Source organism: Trichoplusia ni, chromosome 21, assembly GCF_003590095.1.
Source record: "Trichoplusia ni isolate ovarian cell line Hi5 chromosome 21, tn1, whole genome shotgun sequence".
NCBI classification, from domain to species: Eukaryota; Metazoa; Arthropoda; class Insecta; order Lepidoptera; family Noctuidae; genus Trichoplusia; species Trichoplusia ni.
In genome coordinates, this window is record NC_039498.1 from 2611502 (window position 1) to 2626124 (window position 14623).

The 14623-nt window shown below is 36.3% G+C and overlaps 1 protein-coding gene and 1 long non-coding RNA gene across 14 annotated transcripts in view; one reads left to right on the top strand and one right to left on the bottom strand.

Annotated features, from left to right (window-relative positions):
• The window catches only part of LOC113504335 (coiled-coil domain-containing protein AGAP005037), a 269885-nt gene that overhangs the window by 208407 nt on the left and 46855 nt on the right, over positions 1 to 14623 (bottom strand). The gene's annotated exons all lie outside the window — the stretch shown is intronic.
• Positions 7149 to 14623, top strand: part of LOC113504340 — a 44659-nt gene continuing 37184 nt past the window's right edge. The window contains exons 1-5 of one of the 2 annotated variants that reach the window (XR_003401557.1): positions 7149 to 8904; positions 9977 to 10051; positions 10123 to 10212; positions 10539 to 10598; positions 10781 to 10877. This is a non-coding gene — a long non-coding RNA (uncharacterized LOC113504340). Of the gene's footprint in view, positions 9028 to 9976; positions 10052 to 10122; positions 10213 to 10538; positions 10599 to 10780; positions 10878 to 14623 lie in introns of both variants that reach the window. The other variant, XR_003401556.1, reaches the window with a different exon arrangement.

A 14623-nucleotide genomic window follows, 5' to 3' on the forward strand; every position in this document is an offset into this window, starting at 1 on the left:
TAATCCCCTTCACAATACAAGCGTACTTATGGAGTTTCAATGGATGAAAAGGTCTTTGAAAATATTATATCATTCAACTGCTTTAATTACTGAACATTAGGTACATCAGTGGAAATTTATTTTTACATTCGTTATAATTTAGTTATTTTCTCCGCGTTTCTAATTTTAACCGTTTCCTTTTATTGATATATTTTATAGAGGTTTATTATTTAAGATCTTTTATTAAATTATAGATATCGCGTGATGAAACACAGCGAGCACATTAATATTTAACGGTTCACAACAAAACACGCGCATTCCAATAAATCGTATAATCATTTACGTATCTAATGAATTCATTCGACCAACCAGCACTAAAATGTTTCTGATGAATTTGACAGATAATAATATATAATTATTTATTTAATAGACCGTTTTACTTTAGATCTCATAAAGGTTCCATTTTAATTTTATACCGGTTGTTTGAGTAGGTGTCTTGTTTACTACGTCCCTAAAATAAAGTGCCGTAACCAACGATAATAAGTGTGTAAACATCTATCAATAAGACCTAAAAATAACCTAAGGTTAAAAATATTCAACGCCCCGTGTAACTCATGAATGAAAAGATCACACATTTGCATGAGTATAAACGATGTTGAACTTTATTGCTAGCACAGAAGAGCTATATCGAATAGTGCATTCAGGGACTTATGGAACAGCGTGACTGTATACGACGAAACTCGACCGTATCCTCTACTCCGGAAGGATGAATTTTGTCTGAGCGAAACTATTATAATACAGACGAATATAGTAACTAGCGCCGGTAAATGCAACGCGCAGAATCAAATGCAACGGAACTCTCGGCGCGGTTGGGCGTCGATACGCTGCCGCCGCGCTAGTAATACATCACGAGGCCACCCCGCCCGACCCCCTACGGAGACTACGACCACGTAAGAAGAAGCTGGTGAACCACACCCATGGCTAGCCGCAAAACAACGAATTCTAAGGTAATGCTATGGCACATGGCATAGGACCTATGCATGCGCCACATCTATTGTCTAGCAGTCTACCTAGTGATTTCTTTGGTGTTTGTTTATCACAGTTATGAATTAGATGGAGCGGCAGGCGCGCGGTCGGCGTTTTTTCGCCGGTACAGGGTCGGGGGCGCCGTTTGCGCCCTCGAACGCCCTCTTTGAGACTGAACAATCCTGCTTCTGTTTTACTATACGCAGATATGCTTAGGTTGGGCCTGTTGCGCGGCGGGCGGTGGGGCACAGGCGCAAAGCTTGTCGCCAGCGATCGATGCGGGCGACGACCTTGCGCGGTGAATAGCCTGCGCCGCCCTCAACCATATCTTCTCACCAAATTTTGGGCAAATATGTGAGAAGAGAGCTGCGAGGCGATCAAAATGCAGTAAAATACGTGCGGCACGCTCGAAGTTCGCCGCCGCACTGTATTACTGACTGCACAGGACGACGTTCCGCGAAGCGTCGACCTAGCCCACCTCGCAGCCTGCCGCTAACTGACGTTACAAGCAATATTGTGCGCCAGAGATTAATGTTCAATTTTGCGCAAATTTGGAGCTGTGCACACCTCGCAGTTTGAATACGGTGAGCGTTTTAAACAATCGGAGATTTACTTATTAATCTCGGGCACGGTTCATTTAATCGTTATTTTTTTAAAGAGATGTTATTTTAAGTCTTTGAATATTTTTTATTTATTTAAATAAATAATTGTGTTTAAAATATTACGATGACGTTTTATTTTCAAAATAGAATGATATAATGAATTTCAAATATGAATACTTTTTTGGTGAAAAAAAATTATTTTTAATATTTTTATTTGGTAAGAACGCTTTGCCGGTCGCAAAGCGTCTACCATAATCGGTGGCAAATGTAAAACTGGCTTCCCCGCGTTTTGTATGGAGAGGGGTTCAACCTTAACGGGATTAGGTTGCCGGCTTGCAGTGTCGGGAAAATCGATATTTCCCTGCTCGTGGCGGTTACTTTTTAACTGGCAGCGGTGAAATAACATTTTTGAGCGTTTTTTGGATTTTGCCCTTGATGGTAACCTACTTATGAAAAACTTTAATAATTATTTTATATCACGACAACTTTGATAGACTAATATTCATTTTCTATAATTATTTTTTCTTTATTAAAATAACACTTATTTTATTTAAAATTGTAAACTTTACTTTAAATTTTAATTTTCTAATTTATTTTTAAATGGTGGCAAGTCAGCACGTTTGCTCGATATGGACGTTGTATCGATACTAGCGGAGCCAGAGGCAGCACTGGGTCGCGACACCTTTCGGTCTTCGTTCGAGTAGTGTTGTACGGTGCTCATCGAGTCGGGGAACTCGTATCGATATCGTACGATGTTCCCGCGTAACGTGTCGATTGCAATTACGAAGGAATGAACGCCCTTGACACCTCGAACGTATGAGTACCTGATTCTGTGGTATCTAGGTATCTCGAGCGTATAAGACGATCTAATGAACTGGTTATGTTTACTGCCTTGACATAATATATATAGATGATTAGTTGAATATCTCGTAGTAATATGTAATAAGATTTATTAATTTTAAATTAAGGGATGGTTTTGGTGGTACGTACTTTCGTTGGAGAATGATTGGTTAGGTTTTTAAGAGATCATGGTGTTTAACGCATCTTGTTTTAGATTTTAAACCTTTTTCACAAAGGCTGCAACCTGGATTTACTACATTATTTTCAAATACAGTAATTTTAGGTTTAGTCACTAATAATTTCACGCCGCTGGTTATATACAATACGGATTTCAATGTAGAGTATAGTTTATGTTATTATGATTATAGTAGTAGCGCCTACCTATATTGTAATAGCAATGTACTGACCGGCCATTCATTGATCACATTGTGTGCACCGGCACTAATTAAGCACTTGCCAAGTTACGTAGTTAACTCACGTAGTTAAACTCGTAATTGATTGCACGGTCTTCAGCGGCCATTAATTAATGACTATATTATTGTATACACCTATAAGTTAACTAATATTTTTAATTCTGGTAAATATTTCAACATTTTAAAAGTGTTCCTCATCTTAACATTCAAATTGATTAGTTGGCTGTCAGAATTTATTCTTTGATTTACTAGACGTCTGCGCTAGATAGCAGGGTGCGACTGCAAGCACTCAGTCATCTAAAATTTACAGGCGGACTCGGGAACGAGCAAGTTCGGGCTGCTTCGGGCGATGTCGGGTGACTTCAAGCGCTCGTAAACCTCCCCCCTCCACCCTTTCCCTTTCCCCTTTTATCCCGCGAGAATGAACGTACGGCACGCCGGTCATGGCCGCGACGCACGTGCCTCCGTTATAATTGTTATCGGAAAACTAAGTTTGCTTAACCTAAATAGATAGGACGATAAAAGCTTTTCTTGGTCTATAAGTAGCCAAGCTTATTATTTTTAAAAGTAATCCATTTCTTTAAATGTCTTCTTAATACAAAGTACTAGATCAAATGATTTTCAATACTTAAGGAGAGTTCACATCAAAACGAATAAATCAGACAAGTGTTAATAAAGATCTCTATTTAACACCTACATCACTAAATAACATTCTATTAAGCGATAGAGATCTTGAGATTTAATTATCCATTCTTAATTACGGCAAGCCCCGCGGGTATAGAATCAACTTTACACTTGGACTCTTGAACGAGCACTCGGTTACGCGTCAGATAGCCCCCCTTCCCTTTCCCATCACTTCGCCATCGCTCGGCAATTTCCACGAGATTTTCCGAACGCCGCCCGCCGCCGCCGAGCCAGACCGGTCATGGTCGTGAAGCACGTGCTTAAGTTATACCTATACCACTATTTATAGGTGCCTAAGTTCGTACTGAATGTGGTTGTCTGTTCCATGGAATGAAGCGATGCACACAGACTGACGATAACTTCTCGTCGTGGTTCGAGAATAATGGCAAAGCAGGTTTTATGGCAGGCGTATGATTATCATTTGTAATGAACAAATTATTTATGAGAAAGTTTAATATGGTTCTTTACTTGGGAAATATCTTCGTCCACCATTTCATTTATTTACGATTTACAGTAATATAAACCTAAGTTTTTAATTCGTTTGGTTGGTTGGTTGAAAATCTCGTCATTTTGAAAACGTGTTTATATTCGTCGATAAATGCTGAAAAATATAACATGTATAGCTCGAAAGAAAGTGAGTAAAATTGCAAGGCTCGCACATAACTGTATACTTATTAATCATTGAAGACGTCTTATAAGATGGGACCCGCGACCGGCTAATACCTAGTGATTTACATTTCAGCACAAATGAACAGTTTGCATTCGCTATATATAGCGGTTAATCTATTCTGTACATTTTAAATTTGAATATCCAAGTTTTTTTTTTCAATTTAGTTCCGAAAAAAAAACAGCCTTACTTAAACAAGTGTTTTAAAAATTATGAAACACAAGCACAGTCTGACAGCAAAACATCTAAATAAAATTCAACTTGTATTACGCTTTCTGTTTGAATTACCATTTCCCTTTTCGTTGCCGGGCGCGAGACTGAATTAAAACACAAATTGCACGACCATTTCACATTTCCACCATCCGTCCACTCGTCAACTTGCTTCACTTTCTACGTAATTGGTATATAATTAATTAAACCTTAAACTTACTTCGTAAATATAAAGCTAGGCTTTGGCTACGCAATTAGGTATTCAAATGGCGTCAGTTAGGCAAAGCCCTATTACGCTTCTACACAACAAACATATGCGGAAAGTAAGGTAAACCCTTTGAAGTAAAAGTAATCCTATTATAAATACACTAGCTGTTGCCCGCGACTTCGTCCCCGTGGGTAGAAGATATAAGTTATGATTTAGGTATACCTGCCCGGTTTTTTTTTCACATTTTCCATTATATCTTAGCTCCTATTAGTCGCAGCGTGACGGTTCAAAGCCTAAAGCCTTCCTCGATGAATGGTCTATTCAACACAAAAATTATTTTTCAATTTGGACCAGTAGTTCCTGAGATTAGCGCGTTCAAACAAACAAACTCTTCAGGTTTATATATTAGTATAGATAGATATAATATGTAGACAGTACATTTCATTTAACATGATTAACCTTTACTGTAATGTTGAGTCTACAGAATACCTTGGAAATTGTCTATAAGGTATGTTTGGATTATTATGTATGAGTACGGAGAAATCACCTTTGGGACAGTAAATATTCAATGATTTTATAATGTTATATTCTTGTGTAGGTAGATATACTTATTATATTATTAATTAAACGGGTAGATAAATATGTTTTCGTTTCAAAACTTCACTTGTTTTTTTTTTTATTACGAGGAATTCAAATAAAGCTTGAGAATGCGGTTGATTTAACGAGAAAGAATATAGGCTTTAGAAAGATCTTACTACGACCAGAGTTGACGGTGAGCTGAAATGTGGGGTTCAGCTATTAATTTATAATTGAACAATACTGTGTTACTCAAATAATAGGTCATGAGAGCTTACAATACAATTGTGTTGCTTGCTAAGGGGTTTCGGGAATTCCAATTAATTTTACAATGACCAACCCTTTCGTCCGAGGGTGGCACAAACTAACAACCTGACCCAGCAATCAAGATACAAAAAGAATGCGTAAACTGAATTACAGTTGGCTACAGAGCTGATTTAATTATAACTAACTAACGTTCTAGCCTTTCCTTTAATTGTAATATACCTACGTATAAAAAATACCGCAGTACTTGTTCCCGATTTTTTTTTCACTTAATTATGATTACACGTTAGTTAGCAAGTTTACTTTTGTGACTATTTTGCATTTTCGTAATTCTATTTCACGAATTGATATTATCTTCTAATATATAAAAATCCCGTGTCACGATGTTAGTTACCGTACTCCTCCGAAACGGTTCGACCGATTTTTATGAAATTTTGTATACTTAATAGGTAGGTATGAGAATAAAACAACATCTATTTTTCATACCCCTAAGTATTAAGGGTTGCTCACAGTAAAAACATATATTTTATTTTGTACACGAAATTTTTTGTTTTTATTTTTTTACAATGTGACATTAAAAAATACATACAACTAGAAAAAAAAAATCGGCAAAACAACGTTTGCTGGGTCAGCTAGTAGTTATATAAAATAAAAGGAAATTGATTGAATAAGATATGTTTTGTAATTTTTTAGGCTTAGTTTCCTATTTATTGGGTCGTTAACAATGTACATGACGTGACATCAGTCGGAGGTCCCAGATAACTTTCCAAATAAGTTTCCACTCACACATGTTAACCAACTTCATAATAATATACAGAAAATATGCATATGGAGACTGTATTCGTAATTACGTAGCAAGCAAGCAGTTGATAAAACCAAATCAGGAAATATTTTGATTCGTAAAACATTTTTTAAGTAGGCAGCAAATATACGAAAAGCTTTTGTAGATTTTTCACCTACACTCGCACTACGCCGCCGCACGAGTGGTATTTATTTATTCGTCGTACCGAGACAAAATGGCTTTAGTAGCTTCAACCATAACGTATTTTAATTCCTAATGCCATATGAATAAAGTAGAATTTCCTCTAACTTTAATTTACGAACCGAGATATTTTGCAGCCAATTGAGATTGTGACCCGTAGCTGCAAAATTTCCAGTAAAATAAAAGTTGCCATAGAATGGTGTTGGCGGAGCTCTAAAAACTTCGTTATCTACGTTTTCACCTTGATTGGCTTGCTTTACTGAATTCTGCATTCAGTTTCTGTAGCTAGTTGGAGAGCGTTGATTATTCAGCTGGGTGCTGTAATTATACTGAATATAGACACTTCATTAGCATAAACTTTAAGCACACGGGAATACGGAGCGTATAAATATTATACACGTCGCTTTCGAATATAGATAACAGTTTAACTAAGTACAGATGTCCGTCATGTTTTGCACTACATCAAGTGTGGCAGTTACACCCATTCATTGTCGACGCTCGTTTCATTATCGACGCTCGTTTAATTGCTATCATTATTTCTCTAGGCACGTGTTTTCTTTAACGAATTTCACCAGTATTAAATGATGTAACGGTTTACTCACGCGTATTTATCGGGGTAGCCCGACTAGTTTCGGACCCAACCAGAGTCCTTAATCATGAGCAGACGCGGCGGGATCGCGAGTCAAACTATTATAAAAAAAGAATTTCACCAGGTTTCATTTGAAATATGTAAATGCACAACAATGTTTATCAATTAAATAACTTTTGTCATTTTATTCACATTTAAAATTCTTATTAAGTCACAATTCATTACGTCAATTCATAAGAAAATAGCAAATCGTATCTACTCTCTAAGTTTATATGCACGTAAACGGCAGTCTCTACACTTATTTTATTTTGTTACAATGAAAATCAATTAAAAATTACTTATATAGGTAGTTATATAAATCGGACAATACAGCAATCTATTTAAACAAACTTGTCATATCTCTCGCAATAACATATCGTACATGTATATAAGTAATCCATTATGTTTCAATTGCATCGAACTTCATATGCCACCTACATTTCCCATTAATAACCAGCAAACAGGTCTTGATAACCAGCCGCTATGAATATTACGACCGGCTGACTCCCAATATCGTAGGTCGACCAGAAGCTATTACGTAATTAAGTGCCGATTGTCCGATTGATTGACAGACTACATCAGACCGAGGGCTTGCATTTAACAGGATTACTAAGCCGAGATCTTGTTACGTCATGGCATTCCAGAAGATCGTGTCAGAAAATTAAACACTTACACCAAACGTAGGTTTAACATTTAATTTAGAGTTTGAATTAGGTAGGTACATTTATTAAAACCAGAACGAGCCCGCCGCATCAGCTCACGATTAAGGACTACGGTTGGGTCCGAAACTAGTCGGGCAACCCCGATAAATACGCTTGAGCAAACCGTTGCATCATTCTCACAATAGCTACTACCGGAACTTGAAGTACTTTTTTGTAAACAACAGGCAACGTATAATAAAGCTGTAATACAAAAAAGATTTTTCCCATTTCGACCATCGCAACAAAAGTTGAACCAGTTTAATTTTACCCAAAATTGTATTAGTGGGACGGCGATATTTTTCCCTCATTTTGTCAACAAAGTCTATTTAACCAGATTGCAAAGTTAACTTGTTCTTTTTGTTTCCGTTCGTCGGTTATTGTGGAAAACTTGTTTTATTTGCTGCAGTAAATTGATTTTAAAATGCAAATGCCTCTCCTATCTTTTGTCGTCTGGTACGTGATTGAGCACATGCGAAATGAATATCGATAGGCTTCACCGTCTGATGGTTTTTGAATGCGAACAGGCTTTTTGTAACTATTTTTGGGACACATGAAATATGTGTTTTTTGTGTCTGATATGCAGATCAAAAGTGTTTTCTGTAATGGAAAAATGCTTTAAGTGTGTTCGGTGAGTTCAGGGAAAAGGGTTAAAATCCACAATACCTGAATCATTTCATGACCGGGTATTCGATTAATTCGATAAATATTCGAATCGATTTAAATCAATTTTAAAATAGTGCATTTCTAATGGACTAGGTAATGTTCGCGATTTCAAAAGGAAAGCACAAATGGAAATCGCGAGCGCCTGACAAAATAATCTTAGCACTACGAGGAAACGCAGGCCACAGATTGTTGCTAATCGATTTATTTATTTTTACCATCTACCTTCATTTATTAAAATAATTCATATATACGTAGGTGTCATGTACGACAACATCAAGCTACGTAGTTTGCTTAATTATTCCTTGAATTATACCTGACTACTCCCGCACATGGTCGTTCGAGCCTTGATTTGGAGAGATTAGAAGAATATTTACTAGATCAGTAAATTTAATGGAAGGATTGAAGAGAATTGGCGGAGATTGAATAATGTAGTCGACGCCAGGTGTGGCCGGTCAACTCCGGTGCGTCATTTAAAGGACTTTTGGTATATACGTGGACACATCATAGCTGATAAAAGGTGTATTTATTAAATTTGTTTGCCCAACAATCTATAACAGGTATTGTGGTCAACCGTTTATAGCAAGGTTAGTACCTAATTCCTATTGTTATATTTTCTTGTTCTGTGAGTGGTAACAAATAGTAACTAATCAGTAATTATTGGTCATTTATTTAGTTATTTACACTTTGTCAAGCTGTAGTTCTTTTAAGCAATTGCATTATTTTGCGTTACGGCGTAATCATTTTACAGTTATTAAGAAAGTTACGTAATCGCATTAGTAAGCGCGTATGGGCGATAGGATTCATTGGTGCTGCTGTGTTATTATTAGATTACAATGTCAATACGCATTATAATTTTTATAAATTCTATATTGTTTGCTACATATATAGCCATGATACTTGTGACGTTATATCGCGTTGTTAAATTCCACCTACTACTACTATTCATTTCCAATATTAACCAATTATTTCTGCATTTTTTTTATTAGCATGAAATCTTCAATGGTTGTTCTTGTACCGTGCTTAGTGGGTTTGACAATAAAAGCATGCTAATACAGATCATTATTTAAAAAAATGACGTCATTGTCGAGCATACACAGACTCTTGAAGCTGAAGAATTCAGTCCTATCGTCCTATTGAAGGAAAAAGCGGAAAATGTGAAAAGTGGATCGAATCGTTGCTACGTCTCCAGGATCAGACGGTGAAGTCAGAACTGCAGATTTCATGACTTCTGGTGGGCTCTAACGCAGATTATTCAGATAGGTTATGCCGTTAAATAAAAAACTGGAGTCTGAAGAATCTGAGTGCGGTGTAGAAAGCCGTTGGCGCCGCATCGTCGTTTATATGACTTTTGAATTTAATATTATTTGTATAATATAATGAATAAAATGATGACTATTGTTTATTATTGTTATAAATTTATACTGTCTACTTGGTAAACCTCAACAAAATCGGTTACGCAGGTAGCGCGATTGATTGTCGCGCAGTTGATTGGTTAAACGTCATAAACTAATTTGATATTTTCTTTTACAACAGAAAAGACGACGGGACTACGGCCTTGAAGAACGTGGAACGGTGTGCAACGTTTTCCTAAGCCAGCATCGAAATTAAGTGAGTAAGATGATAAACAAAATATTACTACAATAAGATTTAAATAAATAAGTTCAAACTTTTTGTAACAGGAGTCGCGAGGTTTATCTGGACTGCAACAGCACGTGTGTCAGTTTCATCCAATAAAATGATTCCATTCACCCAGTGTCAGCGTCTATAAGGTGAGTATTGTACAAATCATAAGGAATGCTATTCCAAAAAAGGTTAGGATTCGGTCAAAAAAGGACGTCTAACGGTGGGGATTTTGCTGTTTTTGTTGAAATGTCGAAAGCTCACGCATCCCACAGTGAATCGCCCGCGCACATCTAAAAGTTTGAAAAAATGTTCAGTTCGTAAGGGGTCATAATAGGTACTTTATACTAAACGATGATGTCACAAGATTTAATATTATTAGTTTTTAAGTTTTTTTTTAATTGGCGGTGATAAGAAAAAAAAATACCAGTCGATATATTGTCAAACAGACTTATTGAACGTTTCTTTTCTCTAGGGCGACGATTTGGATGCCGAAAATATCGCAATTTTAACCAAAGCAGTGTGTTTGAGACAAGTAAGTAACATAAACTATTCTATAATGAAACAAGTAGATAACTCAAAAATCAAAGACATGACTAGCATTCGGAATATTCTACTTTATACTTCAGTACCAAAATAAACTTCAAGATAAAACATTTCAAACAAAGACTATATTATAACTAGACAAAGATTATAACTAGATTTCGTTTGTCACAGAATAATCGACGGGCTTTCGCCCCGCGAAAATAGCTACGTGTGACGTGTTCAACCGTCTCGGCAAAGCGCAAAGTCAGCGCCAGCGTTGATAAGACAAGTAAGTGCCTAAATATACCATAAACTTTATGATTGGCGAAGTTCATTGAAGATAAGATGGAGAAGCTACCTAAAAGCGGTAGAAATACGTTAATTGAAGGGAAGAGGAGTCTTGGAAGAGTTTATACTGCCAATGTCTTTTAAATTCATTTCAATCTATGTAGTATTTTAATTTATATCCTGAATAGTGAATAGTCTTTTCTTATAACGGTAATAATACATACTCTATATCGGCCTAGCATATGCATATGTAGTACATCGGCAAACACTTATATCACTTTTATAAAACCTGAAATTATTTTTTTTCAATAAAATCATGTTAGGTTTCTGGGTTACTTTTTCAATATAAAATATCCTCCAAAATTAAGAAAGTAAATTTTAAGGCTTAACTATTATTAAGAAGAGTTTTGCAAAATGTACAATATTATTTGTACACAACTTAATTACAACAAAACAATTTAGCATACGACCTGCCTTGCGTTCGTCAAAGCGGGTGCGTAGGCGACTGCCGTGTACCGAATAGGCCGAAGGTATGAAGGGAGAATACTTTAGGTTCCTCTTACTACCGGATACCGGTGTACTATTTACTTAATATTTTAAAGAATATATTATTTATATTATTTTTAGCACATTTTTTAGAATCGGTATTTTTAAAGCAAAAATCATGACACGTTTTACGATCGAAGTTTGACCAGTGCTCGGCCTGATAAAAGTAATAGAATATGTGAGTACCCAGTATAAGAAATTGACCTCGATATTAAACTCTGCGGAAAGTAACTTCTTTAATTTCCTTCAGCGAGGCTTAATACCGCCGCCGCCGCAACGTCGCGGTCGGCCGCTTATCCGCTCAGTAAAAGAAAAAACTAAATTAAAGTACTTACATAGTCCCCACAAAAGATAAGAAATTTAAATTAAATTCTATTTAGTCCAACGTTAGAATTTAAAAGCGTTTTGTAAGAATCAAGCGCGATTACTATCTCGGAATCAGTGACGATGCCATTATCAATAGTATGTTCTATAAGTTCATGACTGTCTGCACGTTACTAAACATTTTACGTCCCGCTAATAAATTTCATGAATGAAAGTCATAACGAATTCCCATTGACTGCAGTTACAAATGTGGGGTGGGGTTGTGAGGTTGGAGGGGGGATGCCGAGACTAGAGGGAGTGCCGACGATCGAGGCAGAGTAAGAAACTAGCTAGATATGGGTGGAGATAGTATAGAATGGTCTATGTAATCAGGAGAGTTGGCACAAGGAACGAAATAGCATCGGGCGGTATTTATTGCTGTACAGGCTTTGCTCACGTGCAACTTCTCGTTAAATTTATTACTTGCAATATGAGCATTGTTGGTTTACTTTTATTATTTCAAACACACATTGTGTGAATGTTTCGGAAAAGGATCCCGAAAGGATTTTAGTAACGCAATTTTATAATAATAAATTTTACACTATTAGAATGGTCGAAGTTTTACGCACATTAAATACACAAATTTATTCGTTCCTACTACAAGCATAGAGAAACGTTTTTGTAAAACAGAAAAAATACGAACTACATTTTTTATTATTAGGTTATCTATCGTGTTCCACGTCCAATGCACAAAAACATCCATTTAAAACTTGGTGGAACGCCCGGTTTACACTTAGTTTGTGATAAATTTGGCGGGATACGACAAAAACATAAACTAAAATTCACCGTCCGACCGCGAATATTCGTTAATTTTGGAAAACGCAATCACAACGTTAACCGGGGCTACTAGTGACAGGTAGATAATGATTTTATGATAAACTAAACATCGTTGACATCGCTACACTAATAGAAACCATGCGGTAGTGATACGGAATGCCATAGAGTAGAGAAATGAGTAACGTTATACGGTAATACAACATTAAAAAAAAAACAAATGTCGACCCCATTTTTTAGTTTAGAAATTATACAAGGCGACAATGGCCTCCTAATCCAAATTCAAAACTAATTTAATTATTCCCAGACAAGAAAAGTGTTTTCCAATTTAAGGGAAGGAACTACATCATAATAATGAGTAAGCTCGAAAATCTTTTCAAAGAATAGGTAACGTTTTAACGTCGCTGAACGGTATTAGCACATTATTGTGTTCCATTAAGAGGCTTAAGGTTCCATTAAGGAATATTTACCTGAAATATAAAAATTAGTGATCCTTCGCAGCGGGTATTTTTTATTCTGTGGCCCGGCGGTGTTTATGTTTATAGGTAAAGCTTTCAGTTTGCAGTTTAACGCCTGAGTGAGTCTGATGGGAATTTATGTAAAGTGAGCCAAACAATGAATTTTCGTTCAAAATTTTGGCGAGCTAATCAAAATTGCGAAAATTAGAAGCAAATGAAGTTTAGTTTCGTATATGAGGTAGATTATAATGAACCTTATGAGTGTTCGTCCATGCTGTAATTGACATTAATGAACAGAAGGCCGAAATATTGTTTTAACAACTCCTATATTGTTTACTATCATGTTCATGTCACAGTTATATATTAATGCGTCGACACTAAAGCAAATTAGGCTTCGTAAAATAAAACAAAAAGAGTCTAGTAGGAAAATCTCAAACATGCGACGAATTTTTTATCAGTGGTGTCAAATTGCCAAGTACGAAACTACCAGTCAGCAACTTGGTAACAGGATTTAGGACCCTAGCTCAATAAGTAAGTAGTGGCGTTTAGATAATAACGCTCGCTATAGCAATGCAGTAAGGTCGACTTTTGAAATCGAGCTTAGGTCATGCGGTCGAACAAAGACAGTGTCGCATTTGTAAGCGACTCGCGTGCATCGCAATCATGATTAAAAACTTCAACTTCTTTCTATACTGCATAGCTGACTAAATCCTTTTTGCTCCATTAATATTCTTGTTACGTATTAACGGTATTACAAATTATACTCAGTTTAGAAAATCTTTTACAACAAGAAACAGGGATTCGGGAGCAGAATTGTAAAAGTATGCTGGCTTTATCTCTTGGGTCCTTTGCTGATAAGTACAAAAAGATTTAGAGGGAGGTTTAAATACCGACAAAGTTTTCGAGCCAGCGTAGCGACAGGCACTACTCAACAGATATAATATATAAAGTGAATTCGGTGCCTGGGCTTCGTTATAGGCATGATAATGCCGCCAGTAGTCTGGCACTATTCCAAATAACTATGCACCATTCTATAACGTCTCTACACCTTTTTCGTCAGGCGCACAAAATCGATCTAAAGCCAAACTTAATCCCTAAATCTTTGTTACTAATGTGAATGCCAGATTGTACCCTGTTGACCCATTTACTTATAAGAGTTTAGATCGGAAAAATATTGTAAGTATAACAATAGAAGATATTTACACGACCTGTTATTCCACTGAAAAATACTTTGCTCATAACTGGCGTGATTAAAAATTAAAATGGTTTTCATATTTCTTCTTTATTAAAAATACGTATTCAACAAAAAATTAACGCGATATGTTTGTCGTTGCTTTTCTTCAAAATTGCATAATTTGTTACTAAATTGAAAGTTTTGCTGCGTCAGTGATAAGAGACGCGGCTGCCAGTGAGGACACATACAGTTAATGGCTTTTAACCTCCGCCGGCTCGATGAAAGGCTGTCAGATTAGTGGGCTTCGGAAAATTGTTTCAGAGAATAATGAGGAAGAGACTACATGGAGGAAGTTTTGACGCGTTTGCACAAAATTTTAGCACTTGTGTTATTAGTTAGCTACGTGGCAGAAGAGAACTGATTTTATGTTGA